This window comes from Epargyreus clarus, unplaced genomic scaffold, assembly GCF_041222505.1.
Source record: "Epargyreus clarus isolate Ecla_fem2 unplaced genomic scaffold, WU_Ecla_fem_2.2 ptg000008l, whole genome shotgun sequence".
Taxonomy (NCBI): domain Eukaryota; kingdom Metazoa; phylum Arthropoda; class Insecta; order Lepidoptera; family Hesperiidae; genus Epargyreus; species Epargyreus clarus.
The window spans coordinates 14528600-14547624 of record NW_027332216.1 but is presented as its reverse complement, the minus strand read 5'-3'; the positions used below and the strand labels follow the sequence as shown (position 1 = coordinate 14547624).

Genomic DNA, 19025 nt, shown 5'->3' with positions numbered 1-19025 from the left:
GTTACATCCGACAATTTTATATATGCCGTTAGTTGAAGGGTTATTGATTGACTTTGAATGTTATTGTAAAGGATTAGGGCTGTGTATTGTGGTCCACTTGTTAGTTACACAGTTGCCTAAGCGGCTAAGTGTCTATTCACACGTACCACAAGGGCATTAGTTAACACCACACGGTAGTGACGAAATGTCCGTAGTATCTACTTACCACTGTAACATGTGAATTGCTTCTTTCGTATAGCTGCGTTTCGGAAACTACAAAACGTATCTATTCTTCTATATAGTATTCGGTTGCGTTCGAGTGCGATTTCGATGTTGTTGCGATGTCAATATTGTCCACAATGTTGAGTTACGCCCTTAACTTTAGCAAAACAATTTTAATCAATTTTTGCCTGCCTAAATTGGAAAGTTGAAAATGAATATCTAGACAAATTGTAATTTTTTTAAATTTGGTACGCAAAAAATTGGTTAAGATTGGAATAAAAATGATGTTTATAAATTGGTACTAGACGACAAAATGTAGCCTTTTTGAATAAACTATGCAATTTCGTACGAAATTGCTCCTCCCACACAGTTGTGTTAAGCTTGTGGTCCGTGTGAATAAAACTGTGTTTTCATACAAATTTGCCTGCCCACACAGTTGTGGTTGTGGTACGTGTGAACAGCCACAGGGTAACATGCAATGTCCGCAGTACTGTCGCAATAGTATCGCTACGAAGTTACTTCACATGAGTACAGTTGCGGTATACGAATTCGGAGTTGGGTCCATTTGGAATTAATTTTACGGCTACATTATGACGTGGAATTTAATTTTACATCCATATTTGAAAGCGGGTTAGGTTAAACTTTTGAGGTGTTGAAGGGAATGTGTAAAAGATAAGTGATTGAAAGCCGTGTAAAAGATATTTTTTGTGGGTCGGTGTTGGATTTATTTTATCTTTTGCGTTGTTTTCTTTGTTGTCTACGGAAAGAGTTGATTGGTGGTAGCGCTAAAATTGTTTAAGCTACCAACATAAGGCAGACATTGACCGGAAAGTAAGTTCAGTAGAAATGTAGACTTACAAAGGCAAATATGATGCAAAGTAAAAAAATCGATTGAAAAAGTTTGGGGATGAGTACGTTATTTTACGAGTATAGTGTTATTTCATTCTTCGTCATATTTTAGTCCAAAGTTATATTAGAAGACAATTTAACTAGACTGTCGACTCAGTCCCTTGCCAATGCGTCACTGTAGTTATTATTATTTTTTGTTGTTTAGATCTAAAGTAGAGTATTTTGTTGATTACACTTAATAGAGATGTTACGAGAGAAGCGTTTGCATAATGTACATTTTTAATTAATTTCAGCCAAAAAATACCAAGTCAAAATTACTGGCGTCAGGTTGTCAACTGTTTTGAAGTTAAATAATTAGAAAAGTAAGATAAGAACCTTTTACGCAAAAGCGGTCAAGTTTTCTTAAGCAACTTGTCTTACATCAGTACCCTGTGATTACGACTCAGTACCCTGTCTTAATAATTAACGTTAAGTCAAATGACTTAATCTTCCCGCGATCAGGTTGCTAATTCTTAATTAGTAACTTTGACAAAGTATTTTAAAGATCCTTTCTTCGTTCTTTTGTTTCAGCGGTAAAATTATGAGTGTCGGGTTATTTTTAAAAATAAAAGGAAAGTATGTTTAAGAACAGATGAAATGTCTTTATGTTTTAATTTTTATATTGGTAAATCAAAAATAACTTTATAAGATATTTTAATGAATGTTTAAAAACGAGGCTTATAAATGAAGATTTTTTTCTCGAATATTTTTATCTTTTTTTAACGATAGTCAATGCTTTTATAGTAAGAAATTCATAGAGTAGAAGGTCAGTAGGTGAAAAAAACATTAAATATACACTCACAAGATTTTCATAGTCTTGGATTTAGCTGCAATATTTACCATTAAAATATGAAATCGAGAAACACTGACCCGAATAGGAACTATGCCAAGCTCAAATCGAGAGCATAAGTAAAAGTTATTGTTAGCTACAAAAAGTGAGTTCAGAATTCAGAAGCAGATGTCGTTGACTCTGTCAGGTGATGACACACTGACCTAGTGGATGCGAAGAAAGTTTCAAGGACACGTTTGAACAGGATATCGAATGATCGCTTTAGCATTAGTCAAATTTTATAGCCAATTTAGGAAGTAAAATATTGTTTTTGTAAAAAAAGTTTTTGATACGGCCTGTATACGTGTTCGAAACTGGGATTTAAAAACAGAGGGATATCTTTCGGTTAATATGTAGTATTGTATAGATTATAAGTTGAATAGTGATCAGAAATGTACGGTGGCGCATGAAAGGCTTATGAGAATGGGTTTGTGAGAGATTTTAAGCTTGGAATCTCTACAAAGCAACTAGTTTTGCTTATAAAATTGATATTGTCATGATCGATTTGTAGGAATCTAATCTCATCTGGACTTGATTAAAGATGTGCATTGGCAGTAGCCACCACGAAATGGACTTCATACTGGTTTGCTAATTTAATATTATAAAAATAAACGCTACTTTGAATACCGTAAAACAATGAATGTTATTGTTCTTACCAAAAATATTTCACACCTTTATACCATCGCACTTTTATCCTTGCTACGTTCAAATGTACAGTCAGCTCCATAAGTAGATTAACAGATTAAGGTTTCAAAAATACCTATACACCCAAGCGTTCATAAGTAGCTGAACACAACTAGCACCGTAATTAAATGAACGTCGTAGAGTTTCAAAAGCAGCTGAATACTACAGTGTCAAAAGTAGCTTAACAGTGACATATCATATTAGTGGCATTAGCCATTTTGCACATATCGGTTTTCAGCTACTTATAGCGCCTTATATCGTTCATCTAATTTTTATGCAAGTGGTGTTCAGCTATTTAAGAACGCTTATGTGTGTAGGTATGTATAAAACATTCATATGCTCATCTAATTCTAGAGCTGACTGTACTTATAACCACGCTATTTACCAACTAAGCCGGGTTCTCGCATGTTATAACAAAGGGCTCAAAAAGAAATCCCAGATTTCTTATCGCATATTCAATAATATAAACCTCCACAAAACCCGCTCGGTAGCGATTCTATTTTACGTTGAATAAGGCTTTTGTTTCACTATCAGAAGTTTTCATCACAAGCGATCGTTTAATTTGGTCGCTCATTAAACACATTAAAATAGGTCCTATTTAGAGAATTTTCTTGGGTACGTAATGCACATTTTTTTAAGAAATTGTACTTCTCTAAGGACAGCCACAGATGGCTACATAAGACTACATTAAACGTCTGTATGTATCTGCCGTCGCATCTATATTTGTATTAAACTTAAAACCAGAATACAGTACAGCTTAATACTGCTGTTTTATGAACAAAATAGCTGTAAAATTAGTGGATTCATTAAATAGTTCCACCGACTTTTTAGCAACTATATTATGTATATAGCACATATCATGTATTCTTAGACGATCGTGGTGGACATATGATGCCGCAGTTATAAAAATACCCGTTTCCAGTACCCTTACCAGGAGTTTTTACGTTTCGACAAATATGACTGTATTGGTATTTGTTTACGTATTTGCTCATACAAATTCCAATCAGCGCCCCTAGCGGATTATGTCAGAACTAGGAAATCGTATGGGCCAATACGTAAACAAATACCAAAACAGTCATATTTGTCGAAACGTAAAAACTCCTGGTAAGGGTACTGTACTTGTAGGCAAATAAAATTTATGATATTAAGCGATAATCTTTTCAACGCTTATAGTTTAACGTTCATAGTGAGACGAGTTGGTGAAACGTAAAGGTTTTACATATTTTGTTCGTGAGGGTTACTTTCAACACACGATTCGACCTCCATTCGACGTTTCGTGCTGTACTGTTGTAAAAAATAAATTCTACGTTTGAAATAGAAAAATAATGTGTAAAAAATTTATTTTTATTTTAACGATTTTATTGAACTGGCGTTACGGCGAAATAATTAAAAAGTGAAACTTGTGCAGTTTTAATTCAAATAATAATAGTATTTTTATTATTTATTAAATTTTAACTGAACAAATAAATTAAATTATTAATTAGTCGTTAATTTTGGGTCTTTTAATCCACAATGCTTGCACGTAGTTTGATCAAAAGTGATGTAATGGATGGTCTTAAGTTGTAAAGTCTAAATGCCAGGCTTGATCCTTAAAAATGAGATTACGTGAAGCCTCCAGCCGGTGCAACGACCTCGAGGACAAAGGTACTAACTGACCCGTTGTTATGACGACAGTAACCGTTATATTTCTTACTTTATACCGAACCTGTATGAGTTAGAACATCTACATCGTAAACATTCTTTATAAATATCCATAGGTATATTTATAATAATTTTGTTAATTTATAAGTATCATTTTTTTTATAATATAGGAGTAGCAGACGAGCATGCAGTCGATCTGATCGTAAGTGAAACCAAGAGAAGATGTGTTTCATACCTAAGGTCGGGCACAAATGCCCCGCTACCTCTGAACTCTGAGTACTAAGCTGGTATGCCTCGGAATGCATCGGGAATACATTCAGTTGTTTAAAAATAAGTCGAAATTAATAAAGAACGGAACTGACCTTACATAACACCAGAAAAGGAAGTTCTCATACTAACAGTAATTCATACATTCCCAACGTTTACGATGATACGGTCAATGATTATTGAAATTCTTAATAATAAATACACTACATGAGAAGTGCATTTAATTATACGTGAAAAATATAAGTCAAACGAAATATTTATAACAATTAAAATTTAAAATACAGTTAGTTTATCATTCGATTAACAGTTAACAAAAAATAGAATTATTTTTAATGAAGAATAACTAAGTATGAATTAACATAATTTTTAAGGTGGTATACAACCCTTCGGGACTAACTTCGGAGGCAACATGGGCAGCATGTTTCATATACCATATACCAAGCTTATGTACTAATAATTCGTTATATAGCCTTTATAATGAAAAAATAGAGGCAAAGTTCACGAATATCTAATCAAAATGCAATTTTACAAAATAATTTTGTTTTTACCAATTTTAATGAGTAACACACAATAATCATCTTCATAACCGAGTAAACGGAAGTAGTCATCAGTTTCATATCTTCAAACATTAACAAAAATGTTAATTACTGTTAATTAAATACCCACAAAGAATTTAACCGCTCGTTATTTCACGGCTTGTTAATCACAAAATGATCAGTAGTGTTAATTATCATTTGATGAAGTTTCCTTTTTTTGTCTGATTGCGGAGGGTAATGTTCTTTTAGTATTTGTGTGTGTATGTGTGTACTGGTATTCCTTAGTCTTTAGCAGTCTTAGTCTTTTGAAGGTGGTAGAACCCTTTGTGGTTCGACTCCGGCGGCACCACCGCCACACCTATTTCTGCCTAATAACAGCAGTGTTAGGCCTTGCTGTGTTCCGTTTTGAAGGGTGTGGTAAGGGAGACATACTTCTCTGAATCGTTCCAGCTTAGTCCTCGGGGGTAGCGGTGCATCTGTGGCCGACCTCAGGTGGGAATATCTAATCCTATCTGGGGTTGATTACAGATGTCCATGGGTGGCAGCAGCTACTTACCATCAGGTGGACTGCATGCTCGTCTGCTACTCCTATATTATAAATTATAATGATAATTTATATTTATATGCCATTGGCAACATAATATCAGGTATTTTAAACGATCATTTTTTAAAGACTGAGTCATTCGACTAATTGTCATTAATTTGGTAACCTGTTCGACACCCGGAAGCGGTCAGATATAGATCATTACCACGAGTAGGTGTAAATCGAGACTCGTTACTAAAATCAACTTTTGTTAGGGATGTACTTAGCTATACGATATATATATTTATTTCATTTTTATAACTTATTCGTTTAAGAGGCTAAGTTACGAAGTTTCCTGCAAAAGTTAAAACCTAAAGGTCAAATGCAAATTATTTTTTTGAAGCATTCCATCTTAATCCGTAGGAGTAATGAGTTAAGGTCGCCCTTATGATCGATATTATGTAAAAGAAATTTTGATGTTGAAGATGTTTACGTATTATATTCTTCGTATAGCACTAATTAATATTCAATGTTCTGCATGCTTGTCTTCAACTTAGGGAGTTTATATAAGAGCAGTTGCCCTCACTGACAGTCGCTGACGACTGTCGACGAGCATCGCCTACAGTGGTTGACTGTAAGGTCGCAGACACCGACAATCATGAGTGTAGTAGCTCACTGACGCTCGCGTGGGACCTTATTCTCGGCAGGCACCGTAGCCCTTTTTCAGTCCCGGAACTACAGGGACAAATCGTGTTCGACGTGCCTAATGTTACAATAATATATTGTATATGAAGGGGATCAACATTGAAACGCAAAATAAATTAATCTTCAAATTATACTCGTTTATTATTTTTAGTATCGAAAAACAGAAACCTTGAAAGGTAACCTTAGTTTTATAGCCCTGGGACCTAAAAAAGCAATACCTATGATTTATAGCACCTCCCACGGACCACCGATAAGGTCCATTTATTTTTCTAACCTTGAGATTTAAAATAGCTAAGTCCAAATATTTCGGACTTAGGTAACAATAACCTGTTTTGTTTGTATATATCGTTAAGTTCTATTCATGTTATATTTCAACAATACAAGGTACATATTTTTCACTTAGGGTAAGTCTTTATATTAGTTTTAAGTAATTATTTGATTACTAGTTAATAAAGACTTACACTTAAAAAAGTTTGGTATGTAACTGTTTTACTGAAATACGAGCATGCACTTCAGCTGATAGTTAATGGTCACTACTGCCCATGGACATAAATGATCAACTCCAGAAAGGATTAGGGTCCTATTTTAAGTTGGTTACAAGTACCTTTCTACATATATGGACTAAGTTGGAATGCCTAACTTTACAACACCCTTAAATCAGAACAAACAACCCTTAATACTCCTTAAATGTCATACGTCAATATACATATGCAACTAAAATAACAATCACGCAGTATACTCAGTTATTTCCAATATAGGGGTTGTTTCATCCCTTTGTAATAGAGATTTACGTTGCAGGAAGCATAGCCCTCGTGGCGCAATGGCTAGCGCGTTCGGCTGTTAACTGAAAGGTTGGTGGTTCGAGTCCACCCGGGGGCGAATTCATTTTTAATTTTTGAAAACAAAAATTTTTTGCTTAGAACAAGACTGATTTGTTAAAATGTTTTATACAGCAGAAACAGAAATGTTAGAATAAACGCAGTAGTTTTAAATACAGTTTTATGATGTCAGGCATTTATTTTCATTTAAAGGGATAACAAAGTAAGTTTTTCTTTAACTTCGATTAGTTATATTGTTAAATACAATCTATGAAGGCTTGTTAATAAACGTATAGCGTTTTTCTTCGATTCATTTATATTAAATAAATCTTAAATATGTATTGTTAAATTACACGTCACAACACCAATAAAATGATAACCTAATCGGTAGTTCCGTGACAATTGTAAAGTAGTCCAAACTTTTAACCCTATAGGGCTGCAGAGTTTCATAATTAGTTTTGTTTAACCCTAATTAATTTAATGGTTTAAAATAGGCAAATTATTATATTACATTTAAATATTATAATATATTTATATTACCATTATATAGACATACATATGGAAATGAGTATTCATAATCTGTCTATTTGTTTTATGCTGAACTTCCGAGCTTTGTAAGTGCCTGAGGGGGCACTTAAAAAGCTTCAAAACACATCAATTTTTTTACTAAAATTTAAGTTTTGACAATCGGGATTTATACAAATCAAATTATTCCGCAGATATATTTTTATGGTATAGTATGATTTTTGAGCTGAGCTGATTCGATTTGGCGTAAAATAGCGACATATAGAAGTTTGTACTTTATGGTTGTATATTATGTATCATGTTAGGAGCATAATGGATATAGAGTATAGTGGGCAAAATTGTAATTAATGTCTAAATTCTCTATTATGTCCCTGATCTCCATAACTTATTTGTTTATTATTAAAAAAAAATATTATTACACCATTTTGACGGTTGCGAACTATTTTTATATTTTGTGAATTGTAACGTACATAACTTTATATACACAGTTTATAAATGTTAAAAAATGATACTATGTTTTAATGTATTCTAACATGTCTCAAGCCCAATTAGCCTTTTGACTCTGAATATTTGAATAATGTAATAGTTATTACGTTATATTACGTTTTCTTACGTTACGATAGGATATATTAAACGAAATAGCGAAATAAATATCCGTAATAATATTTAATGAACTTAATTTTTACGTTCGTTAAAATACATTTTCTTATTGCCGATAAATTATTAATACAACTTTAAAGCTTATTGTATATTCTAGCTATTTTAAGCTATTCAAAAATACAATCGTAAACCTTGAATCTCAAAATAAAATACACTATTTATATTCCATAATACATACTTACTTAACCAACTGTTATAGCTTGGATAAACAACAACACATTTTGAAATCTTTCGCAAATTTTGTCAAGTAAATAGCTCCGGCAAGTCTAAATTAAGCCAATTATTTTGTTGTGAAGCAATCGACACTTCACAGTGGCTGGATTCCGAAACCACATTTTGTATTCCAAATAATTCCAATCTCCAAACATTCCATTGGACCAAATAAATTGGAATTTGCCTTGTATTAGGCTTGTGTTCACATTATTTAATTATAGCTACGGTAATAAATCACTAAGTTCGACGTCAATTTACGACATTTACTGCTTAATTAGGCTTTTATTTGAAATCTTTTAAGTTTTAAGTAGAAATAAATGTTCTAAGTTTATGTTCGGGGTGAGTGAAATTCGTAATAATGAAATTATGAACTTGAAATATTTAAAACCTATTTTCATTTTTGTTTATAATAATAATATATGGTTTAACCAAACGGTATATTTTGAATCCGGTTAATCATTAATTAATTAATTTAACTTGCCGTGTTAGTTCGTATGTGAGGGTTAAAACTTCAAACTGAATTTTAAACATTTTAACCTCAATTGAGCTGAAATTTTGCATAAATGTTTGGTTAAAGTAACAACGCATTTATCTCAATGACGTCATCCTAAAACTAAAATGGCGGACGCCCTAAGATGGTGGACCAATTATGTTACTTATTAACGCACCCCAAATATAATTATGGATATCAAATTGACTACAAACATTATCAACATTACAAATAACATTAATGTAATAGAGTGCTAAGATTTAGGTCGCAAATTTAAATCAAATTAAATTTAGTGACTATTGAAATGTTATTATCAAACAGCATGTCGCAATTTTGAATAACATTCGCTAAACCCAATGCACGTTCATTTATAACACGACAGCGCAATTTGCGTACTCAAGTTATATTATTACATCAAGAATTATGTATGATTTATCTATATAAAAATAGAAGTGTCATCTGTGTGTTATACTGTTTTCGTATGTACTATCCATCTTATTGCAAATAAGTATATTTGAATTTGAATTCGAATGTCTTTCGAACACAATTCAAAACTAGTGAAATGAATTTTGGTCCTTAAAGCCATACACTTGAGTTTTTATTAGACGGGAATCTATTATGATTTTTTCAAAGGACTGGTGACTGCTTCAATATGTTTAATGTCTCACTGTTGGATATAGAACTGGTGGGAATTGTAGTACCTATATTCTACACTGATCTATTCCGAATTAGTAGTGGGTATTGTCGGATGATTTCAAGAGATCCAAAAGGGTTCCGACAGGATCTATTGACTACGGGATTGATTTCTTAACGTTATTGTAAAGCACGGAAGCACTTGAAATTCATCTTTGTACCTAACTTTACGGATCGGTTACATTTAACATAAGATCGGGATATGTAGCATCCATAGAGATAGATCGTGCCCTAAACTCTTCACATTTTAACTAAGCTTGTTTGTAAGCATTTTAACTAACTAAGCTTGTAAGGTTTTTTCTATGACACAAAAATGAGGAGCTGTTTTTAGATTTTAGATTAGACTGCTTGCAATATAAAAACTTAAGGGATTTTTATAGGAATTTCACACAGAGATGTTAGTTTTAGATGAAGAACCTGGTGTTTATCATATGAATGTGAAATTATTTTTTAATAATTGAAAATTTGTATACAAATGTACAAATTGCGATGTGATTTGAAAGAGGGAATGGGGGTAGGTCGCATTATATATTAGCAGTGTAGTGCTGGTTCATTCAGTTATACAAGGCGTTCCAACTTAGTATCTGTAATTGATTTCATAAGTGGCTTTTGAACTATAAAGAGTTTGTTATAAAACATCTATGGGCTGTCTGGTATTATTCTTAATAAGGTTAGTTACATTAATACTAATTTATAAGTACAAAGTCACAGTCAAACACTAGTCTCAAATAATTCAAATCATAAGCAATTCTGCGTTAAATTTTCGTCAACCTGCATCCATTAACTGCAGTCGCTCGCCAACTAATCGGGCAACTGGTCGGGCAACTGGTCGGGCGGGTCGGGTAATTCGGGCAACCGGTCGAGCGATCTTGTTGACATTTGCGTTCCAACCCGGCAGTGCATTGCGGCATAGTGGCTAATGTAAGCCGAATTTAACTTTCGTTTCAATTCATTTAAGTTAAGATACAGTTTTTGTAACGAATGATTTTGTAATGACGTTTTGAATGTCAAAACGAAAGTTCAACAGATGAAGTGTTATGGCTTGGTACCGAAATAACGTAACTCTAAATGTTTTCAGTAGGATAAGCATCTTCTAACCATTTAGTAACTACTTATCTAATTTACAGTAGTCATGTAGTATTAATATACTTAGAAATAAGAAATCTGAATCTACATTTGAATAACAATAATCGGAGTTCAAAAATCTGTAATAACATTTATTGGTCCTGCATTAGACATGCATATTTTGATTCGAATTGACATTATTAGTAGGAAGCAGAATATCTTGGTGTAGCTACGATGCTGATGCAGTCTAACCACGTTTTAATGTTGGTAGGACTCTACGTGGTTCGACTTTAGTGGCAATGTAACCAGACTTATTTCTGATATATAAGCCGTATCGTGTTCTAGTTCGAAGAGTGTGATAGTAAAAGGAAATATCTCTTTAGGACGGTGCATATATACTTTGTCCCCAAAAGTAACGCTGTGCCGACCGAAAGTAGAAATTTGACACAGGCCATTACCACTTATCAGGTGATTAGCTTGTGCATTTTCACTTCATTTTAAAAAGCAGATCGATCCCCTGCTCAATACTTACAGCAACTTATTTAAATATAAAAGAAATATCACACAAAACAACTTTTCATCAAAGTTTACCCTAACCGAGACCGAACAATTGATATTTTTTTCATACGGATATATATATCCAATCTTGTGGTTTTAACTTATACATAAAGAATTATTCATCAAAGGTACTCGATTCAAAGAGTTGTTAATTATAATAATGTCAGTGGAAGCCTTATATCTGTCGGATAATATAATTAATCTCTTGAGAAGATGATGGTCTTCTCGGTAGATATTAATTGAATTACTGTCCTTCAAAAACGATGATTCTGGAACGGACAGTATCTGTTATTTACCATTTACATTATTCTTATAAACTATAATAAATATAAGATTATAAATTCGTCCTCCGCAGAAGATATGTATGTATTAGTCATATACTGCTGCACCAATTTATGGAACTGGGAAAAAGAACAGGATCATAATAGAAAATAAGCTTAAAGAATGTTTCACGAGATTTTACGTTCCCATCAAAATAAATTAATTATTTTGATGGGAACGTAATTTTGGAATATTTTCGAAACATCACTTTCGGATGCCCATCATTCATCATTTTAGGCTGAAATGTCACCGTAACAATTATCATCATCTGATCCTTGCAAATTAAATGGCTTGTCAAAATCAACCTTTGCAAAGGTTAACATTCGAGAGCATTCAAAAAGCTCAAAAGTTCAGCGTAACACCTCCAGATTATATCAGAGCAGGTTGCCAAAACTGCTTGCTTGATATTGGTCAGTTGCAAAAAAATGTAGTACAGTTATCCAACCAGTTATACTGTGGTGCTGACTTTTTTCTCTCGAAAGTAAAAGTAGTACGCATTGACAGGTTCTATTGGAATTATGTAATCTGTCTCGTGTTGCACTAAGAGGGCCTGTACTGACCTGCCCTACTGAGATGTGATACGCGATCTTTAATTTACCCGTACTAAAATAAAAGAAGAAATGTTATCTCTCCAATCGATGTCATGTGATAAAAACTTGATTTTTTATGATTACATTTTGATGAAGTAAAAGTCCGACTAAAATTTTCTAAACATGCATTTCTACGCTAGAGTATGGAGAAGGTAAAAATTATATTTAAAAAGTGCAATGGAGACTATGAGTGAAAGAATGATATGAGGTTGCTTATAAATCTATTACTGCCAAAGATTAAGCTTAAACGCCGACAAAAACAGCCAGGATTAGATATTGATAACAACCTTTAATAAAATCATGCATAAATTACTTTATTATTTTTATTATTTCATGAAAATGCCTGTATATTTATTTATAATATACAACATTTTTATACAGACAGAAAAGATAATTATCCCTTCAAGGAGCCAGCACAGAAAAAACTATTGATTAAAATAATCTCTTATCGTTTTGTGCTCTTCGTCGTCAGTGAAACTTCCTCCACAGTACCATTACATTGATTTCAACGGACAGCCTCACTCAAATTAATCTTCATTAAGCCACAGATACGGTCCCTAGTACCGTTCAAATGGTCAATTAACTGTGACAGGTCGGTCATTTGTTTTTCAACGAATAACGTGTGAGGTCGTGTAGCTATTCACAAAAGTAACATGTCCCAAGAACGCAGTTCAAAAAAGGTATTTTGCAAGGCTTGAGTATATAATAAAGATTTAAATATATTAATAATGAAATCTGAAAGACGGTCCAGTTCTTTGTATTTAAGTGGTTGCACAAAGGTCAAATATACTTTGATATTCCACATTTGAAGTTAGTGATAATTCATAACGCCCTTTCTCTAAGCACAAGGAAGATATCAAAATTGATGTATTATCTGCAAATACTGAGTATATGCTTCTTGTTCAAGTTATTTGGAGATGGTATGCCACGCAACTCTGGTATGGCTGTCTAGTAATTTCTCTAAATACTTTCTGGCGTTCGAACACAAATTCCTATGCTTGTCATACTGAAGTTATGTCTAATAAGATAAATACATATCTTGTCTCATCATTAGATTGTATTATTTAATCTTCTAATGACTATACGAGTAGACCTTTTCATAAAAGCAAAAGAGTTAATCTCATTTCATGATAAAATGAGAAGGTTTAAGACTATAGCTCACGATAAATAAATATCAAGTTAGTATTCTATGAATAAAAGACATAAGTCCTAGAATTACCCAGAACCAATATTAATATAGCTTTAATTCCTTCAACCAATCAGAGCGTAAAAATACAAGATTTATTTACTGAGTCCTCAGGGAATAAAACTGTATCGACAAACCAACGCTCGGGAGGGATAAAATAAACGTCATAAAGAACTCTCTCATCTATCTTCCAACAATCGTAATCCACCGGGGATTCTGAACCACAAAATCTGTACTGTCGAAATGAAAGATTACGCAGAAACATTTATCAACAACTTGTTCTCGGGAACTTTGTTTGAACTTGAAGACGCGTACAGAATGTTATATAAGCAAGATGTTTTCCATTACAATTGTTAATATTAAGATTTTGGAGGATTCGACAATTTCGAAGTTAAAGATTGTCTATCAGATTGTTTTTGGGATCCAAAATTTAATTCCGTTTCTCGAAAGCTCCATTACATTCAATATAACTTTGTAACATTAAGGTTTCTTTTACATAAAATTAAAAAAGAAAAAAGAATGGTTTCATCCAAAACACCTTTAAGAGAATTCAAGTTTTCTGTAATCAAATGTCCAACTTCGCTCAGCCCAACAGATTATTTTTCCAACTACTATAACTTAGTTATCACTGAGTTTTATAAATATTCATGTTGAATTAGAACCAAACTTTAGTTAAAGCGTACCAGCGAAAATTTGCTTGCTTTTAACGAGCAAACTGATTTATGTGCCCGACGTGTTCGGATTTAAGAGCGTTTGCTGTAAACGAATTTTCGAAACGTCGAAGGTTACGTGTACCTTTGGGAGCGATCCCTGGCGTTATTGCCTGGGAATTTGTTTCCAATAGCAGATCTCATGCGATACGTCATTATACAGCTTAATCTTCAGCTATTGAAGAGTACGGAAATAAAGTGTAAGAACAGTTAACCAGGAAGATTCATGTGCTACTTAGAACTTTAGGCACGATACAGACAGATTTTCAAAGTTGTGCTTGTCTGTGAAGTGACATTTCTCAAGAATTCTACATGCGTTGCTTAATGGAATAAAGCCTGAATCATTGAATAGTAATGGGTCAAAGATGGTTTAAATTTTTCTAGGATTAACGTTTACTAGTCGTCCGTGGAAACAGTCTGCAAAGAACAGCAGCTCTTGGAAGCATTCTCCACATTATTCACTTTAAAAAGCTCTTTGTTACTGGCATTAGGGATTAAATAAGAGGAATGATCTGCTTTGTCGCAAATTTTTGAAATTTTTCTTGAAAATTCTTAGAGTGCCTTTTTCTAACCAGTTCTAGGTAACAGCTTTAAGTAAGAAAAGCATTCTTAAATTCTAGAAAGGTTTCCGAAGTTTTTTTAATATGTTACAACTATTATTGATCATGTTATAATTAAATTAATCATAAAAATATTTTACTAATAGTTATTACTATTTATAAAACACTCAACTAATTAAGGTGATCCATGACTATTTTTGATACACCCTACTTGCTTGCATCTTGTTCTTTTAAAAAACAACCAGTCCTCTTTTTAACATCCACATCTTTGTTTTTTTATTTGAATTGTTCAAATCCAATTCTATTGTTGATTTGTAAGCTCATATATTACTGTGATTGCACTATCTATCTTACATTTAATTGTTATACATTGTATAATGCATAGCTTGATTTACACATCTAGTTTCTATTAATAAAAGAACTACACAAATTACAATTGTACATCACCTTATTTAACTATTTTATATGTCTAACGCTAAGTTATGCCCGTATCCAAAAACACATCTAATACTCGAAATTATTTTCGTATTAGATATTACTACTTGTTTGACAGTAATATAAAATATCGTAATACAATTCAATGCTGACATCTCCAAAGTTATCAAAAGAGTATATAATATATAAAGCATGGTGATGTCCTAAGTCTCTTTTCAATCCAAGAGCAATTGAAGAGTACAAAGATTGATAATGATAAAATACATGATGATTATAAAGCACAACTTGTAAGCGGAACTATTAAACAAAATCCAGAAGTGACTAAAATGGTAAATGCTTGTAACTTCAATTTACATAATGTAATTGTGCGTAAATAAGTATTTAAATAAGATACGATGACACCTATAAATCTCCATCGTACACGGAATGGTGTTTTACTGTTTATTCTATAAATAAATTGATTTATGGATATTATTAACATTGGACATTTACATATTATGGCAACCTTAATTAATTATTCTTGACTTCCAAAAAATATTGTGATGAGTCGTATTATTGTAAAGTTTTTCTTTTATGATTCAATATTTTATCTGATTTCGCAACATAATATTGAGGCATTCAACATACCCAAAAGATTAAGAAAAAAATAAAAGATTTGATTGACTTGAATTCGGTAAGGTTCGATATAAAAATAATATAAAATACCATACCACAATTCAAGCCATCTGTATCACCTACTACTGCCAAATATAACTATTTGGAGATTTTTTCAAAGTTGCTTTGAAATCAGTAATCGCGCGAAGCGCAATGCAGCTTTATTTTCACTTCAATAATCTTTAAAAAACAGAGGAATATCAATATACTTCAAATAATAAATGCTCATAAAAGTATCCAAATCATATTATTAAAACTAAAACTTAACAACGGTACTATTTTAAATAAAACAGAAATATTGAAAACGTGTAAGTACAGCTACACTTTTCATTCTTACACAAGTTTCAACGCTAACTACCTCTTCTGTACAAACTTAAATAAAGTTCTGTTTGACTCAATTATTCTCAAGAATTCAAATGTACAGAGAGAAATTTACGATATAAGTTTATCTGTTTTGAGCTGCAAAGTAAAAAGATAGACTAAAAGTCAAAGGAAAAGTGAAAAAGGAAAATGGGGCAGATGTAAATAAATGTACTCTCTTGCATATGTTCAAGTAACCCAATAGGCGCACTTGACGACACAAGCTTGGTGCAAGTTACAAGTGACTAGCATACTTTACATGTTATTAAATTTACTATAGTTATTGCATTTTATTATTAGTACTACAATCTCAAGGACTGTAAAACATGACGAAATTGTGTAAATTTAATCAAATTACTATTACGACGATTACGACGTAATCACGTCGTAGTCTATGCAGATTCATAGGATCTTCGTAGTACAAGACACACACACACTCACACGCATAGTCAAGTAGCTACATGTTTTCTTACCTAGCATTTCAATTCGAACTTATATTTTTATTTTGCCGGCTTCGAACAACACGTTCCTTACACGCGGGTCCTAAACTATCAGCCACGTTAATTAAATACGACACACTCAATTCACGCTCTTTCAACGACGCTACCGCTACGATACACCTAACATTTCCGCTTCCGCTCATGTCTTTTACCAACCACTCAACAGCTGCGTGACGGAATCCACCACGCTCTAGTTGTTATAATTGTACCACTTGTCAATTTCTAAGCAAATATTTCAAATGTACCAAACGTTAATATCTTTTATCTTTTTGCTGCAAATATTGCGCTGGTAATGGCTGAAATGGGTTTACTGAAATGCTTTTATAAGTAACTTTTTAAATTTAAATATTAGAACACTTTGTGTTGGGATTCGAAGGCACCATCGCCACACTTATTTCTGCTGAATAATAACAGAGTTAAGCGCTGCTGTTTTCCTTGTGTGTTTGTGTGTGTGTGTTGCTTGAAGGGTGTGATAATTACTTATACGGACTTCCATATTATTCTAAGGTATTCTGTACTACTTTATTTTACCTACGAAAGTGCTTTTGCTGTCATTTTTGCAACGTTAAGCGCAGGCATATTAAAATTTCACTCTTATTTTCCGTCAACACTTAAAAAATATAGGTACTAAGCAGATTTATTTTCTCGAAAAAAGTTAACTCCATTACTGGAAGTTTGAAAGAAAATAAAAGTGGATCTGATCAACAAAAAGTTGAAACTCAAGCAACAATAACAGACCGAACAGCACAATAATGCCGATTCATCAACCGTAACGGTATTTAGGAACTTATAAACCGGTACGAGGCTTTGGTAAGACTTTTTAATAATGTTAAGGACGTATTTAATTTTATTCAGACTATTATTGAAGACCAAAGTGGTAAAGCGGTCTACATTCCGGTCTGACGCGTTCCGGGTTCGATTCCTGGCCAGGCAGACTTCAGAATGATGAATTTGGATATATTTTCTGGGTCTGAGTGTTTTTGTATTCTTTGTAGCACCGACGTTACAGGGTAATCTAGTAAGGGGCTGTGAGGAATCATCTACCTACCTTTAGCCCACTACTGAACTTGAGGTTACTCTTAGGATAAAAGTTCCAAGGTCTAAGTTCAAATTTAGTCCAACGCACTACTCGAGCTGAATCAAAAGCAAATTGGTAGACTTCATACTCTTTTTACCCGTCTGCGGGGGGCAATGCTTTTCCTGCATTTGTATGTCTCATAATTTGTCACGCCATGCAGCCCTAACGGCTTGACGCCTTTAACATACAAGTAATATGAGGCGTTGTTGGATTCTTCAAAATTTCTATAATAAGTAATGTAATTTATAGATATCTTAGGCACATAGGTCTTATACGTAATACAAGTGTTATAATGCACACTTCGAAAAATTAAAGGAAATCAAACATCTCCTAGCATTTACGGCCTGTTTCACCACTTGCCGATAAACTTCCCGATAACCTATGCAAAACTTATTTGACAGATGACCTATACAAAATCTGTCAAATAAATTATAGACAATACAATATTTTAATGTATGTACGAGTCATAGATTAGATAAAAGTACTCACTCCTAACAAGAAAATGTACCCAGTTTTGAGAATTGAAATAGTTGCGTAAAAAAGTTTTGCCACGTCTCCGTGCTAAAATGTCCCTAAAATATTTGAAATAATTATTTATTTATTACGTAAACTACGCAGGATTAGTTATTTATTCGTAAATTTTCTCTAAAAATGTTTTTATTTGTCAAGAATTCAAAAAAAGAACTTACTAAAATAAGCCATTTGTGGCTTCATTCAATTTCAAGGCGGCGAAGTATCTTTACTAATCTATGGTACGAGTACATCTCTTAATTCGTTTTTCATTTTAAATTGAAAATAGAAGCAATTAAGTAGCCAAAAGCAAAATATTTTGTTTATCTGTGCAAACTGAAATATCCATTAGTGGTCTATACATTTGTAATCGCAGTGCCGCTAATTTCGAATTAGCGACAACCGCAGTCGGTCTGCAATGCTTTGGCCATCATGTAGCTTAGTGATGGGTAGTTGGTTTATCGATAAAACTTATTGTTATCTAATTTTGTACCAAGTTCATAAGAGAACATACGTTTATATCTGATATTCTCCTTTATATATATCATTTGATCACTTTAAAATGTTTTAACAAAAAAATTAAAAATGGTAATAAAAATATTTTTCCACTTTTATTATCATTTCCGAAAGACATTCAAAATATTTATTATGATTATTATTATTGATTACGAATTATAGATAACTTTATGATACATTATGATGAAATGACACTGCACATACAAAATAAGCATTTAATTATAATAAAAAATATAACTATTTATATACAAACATGGCCGTAACATCCGGCAAGTTCAAATAATGTATCCGTTGCATTTATTTCCTTGT

The 19025-nt window shown here is 32.7% G+C and overlaps 1 protein-coding gene and 1 non-coding gene across 2 annotated transcripts in view; both read left to right on the top strand.

Annotated features, from left to right (window-relative positions):
* The window catches only part of Cht7 (chitinase 7), a 135693-nt gene that overhangs the window by 41474 nt on the left and 75194 nt on the right, over positions 1–19025 (top strand). The gene's annotated exons all lie outside the window — the stretch shown is intronic.
* Positions 7081–7153, top strand: TRNAN-GUU (transfer RNA asparagine (anticodon GUU)). The gene has a single exon. It is a non-coding gene; the product is annotated as a tRNA-Asn (tRNA).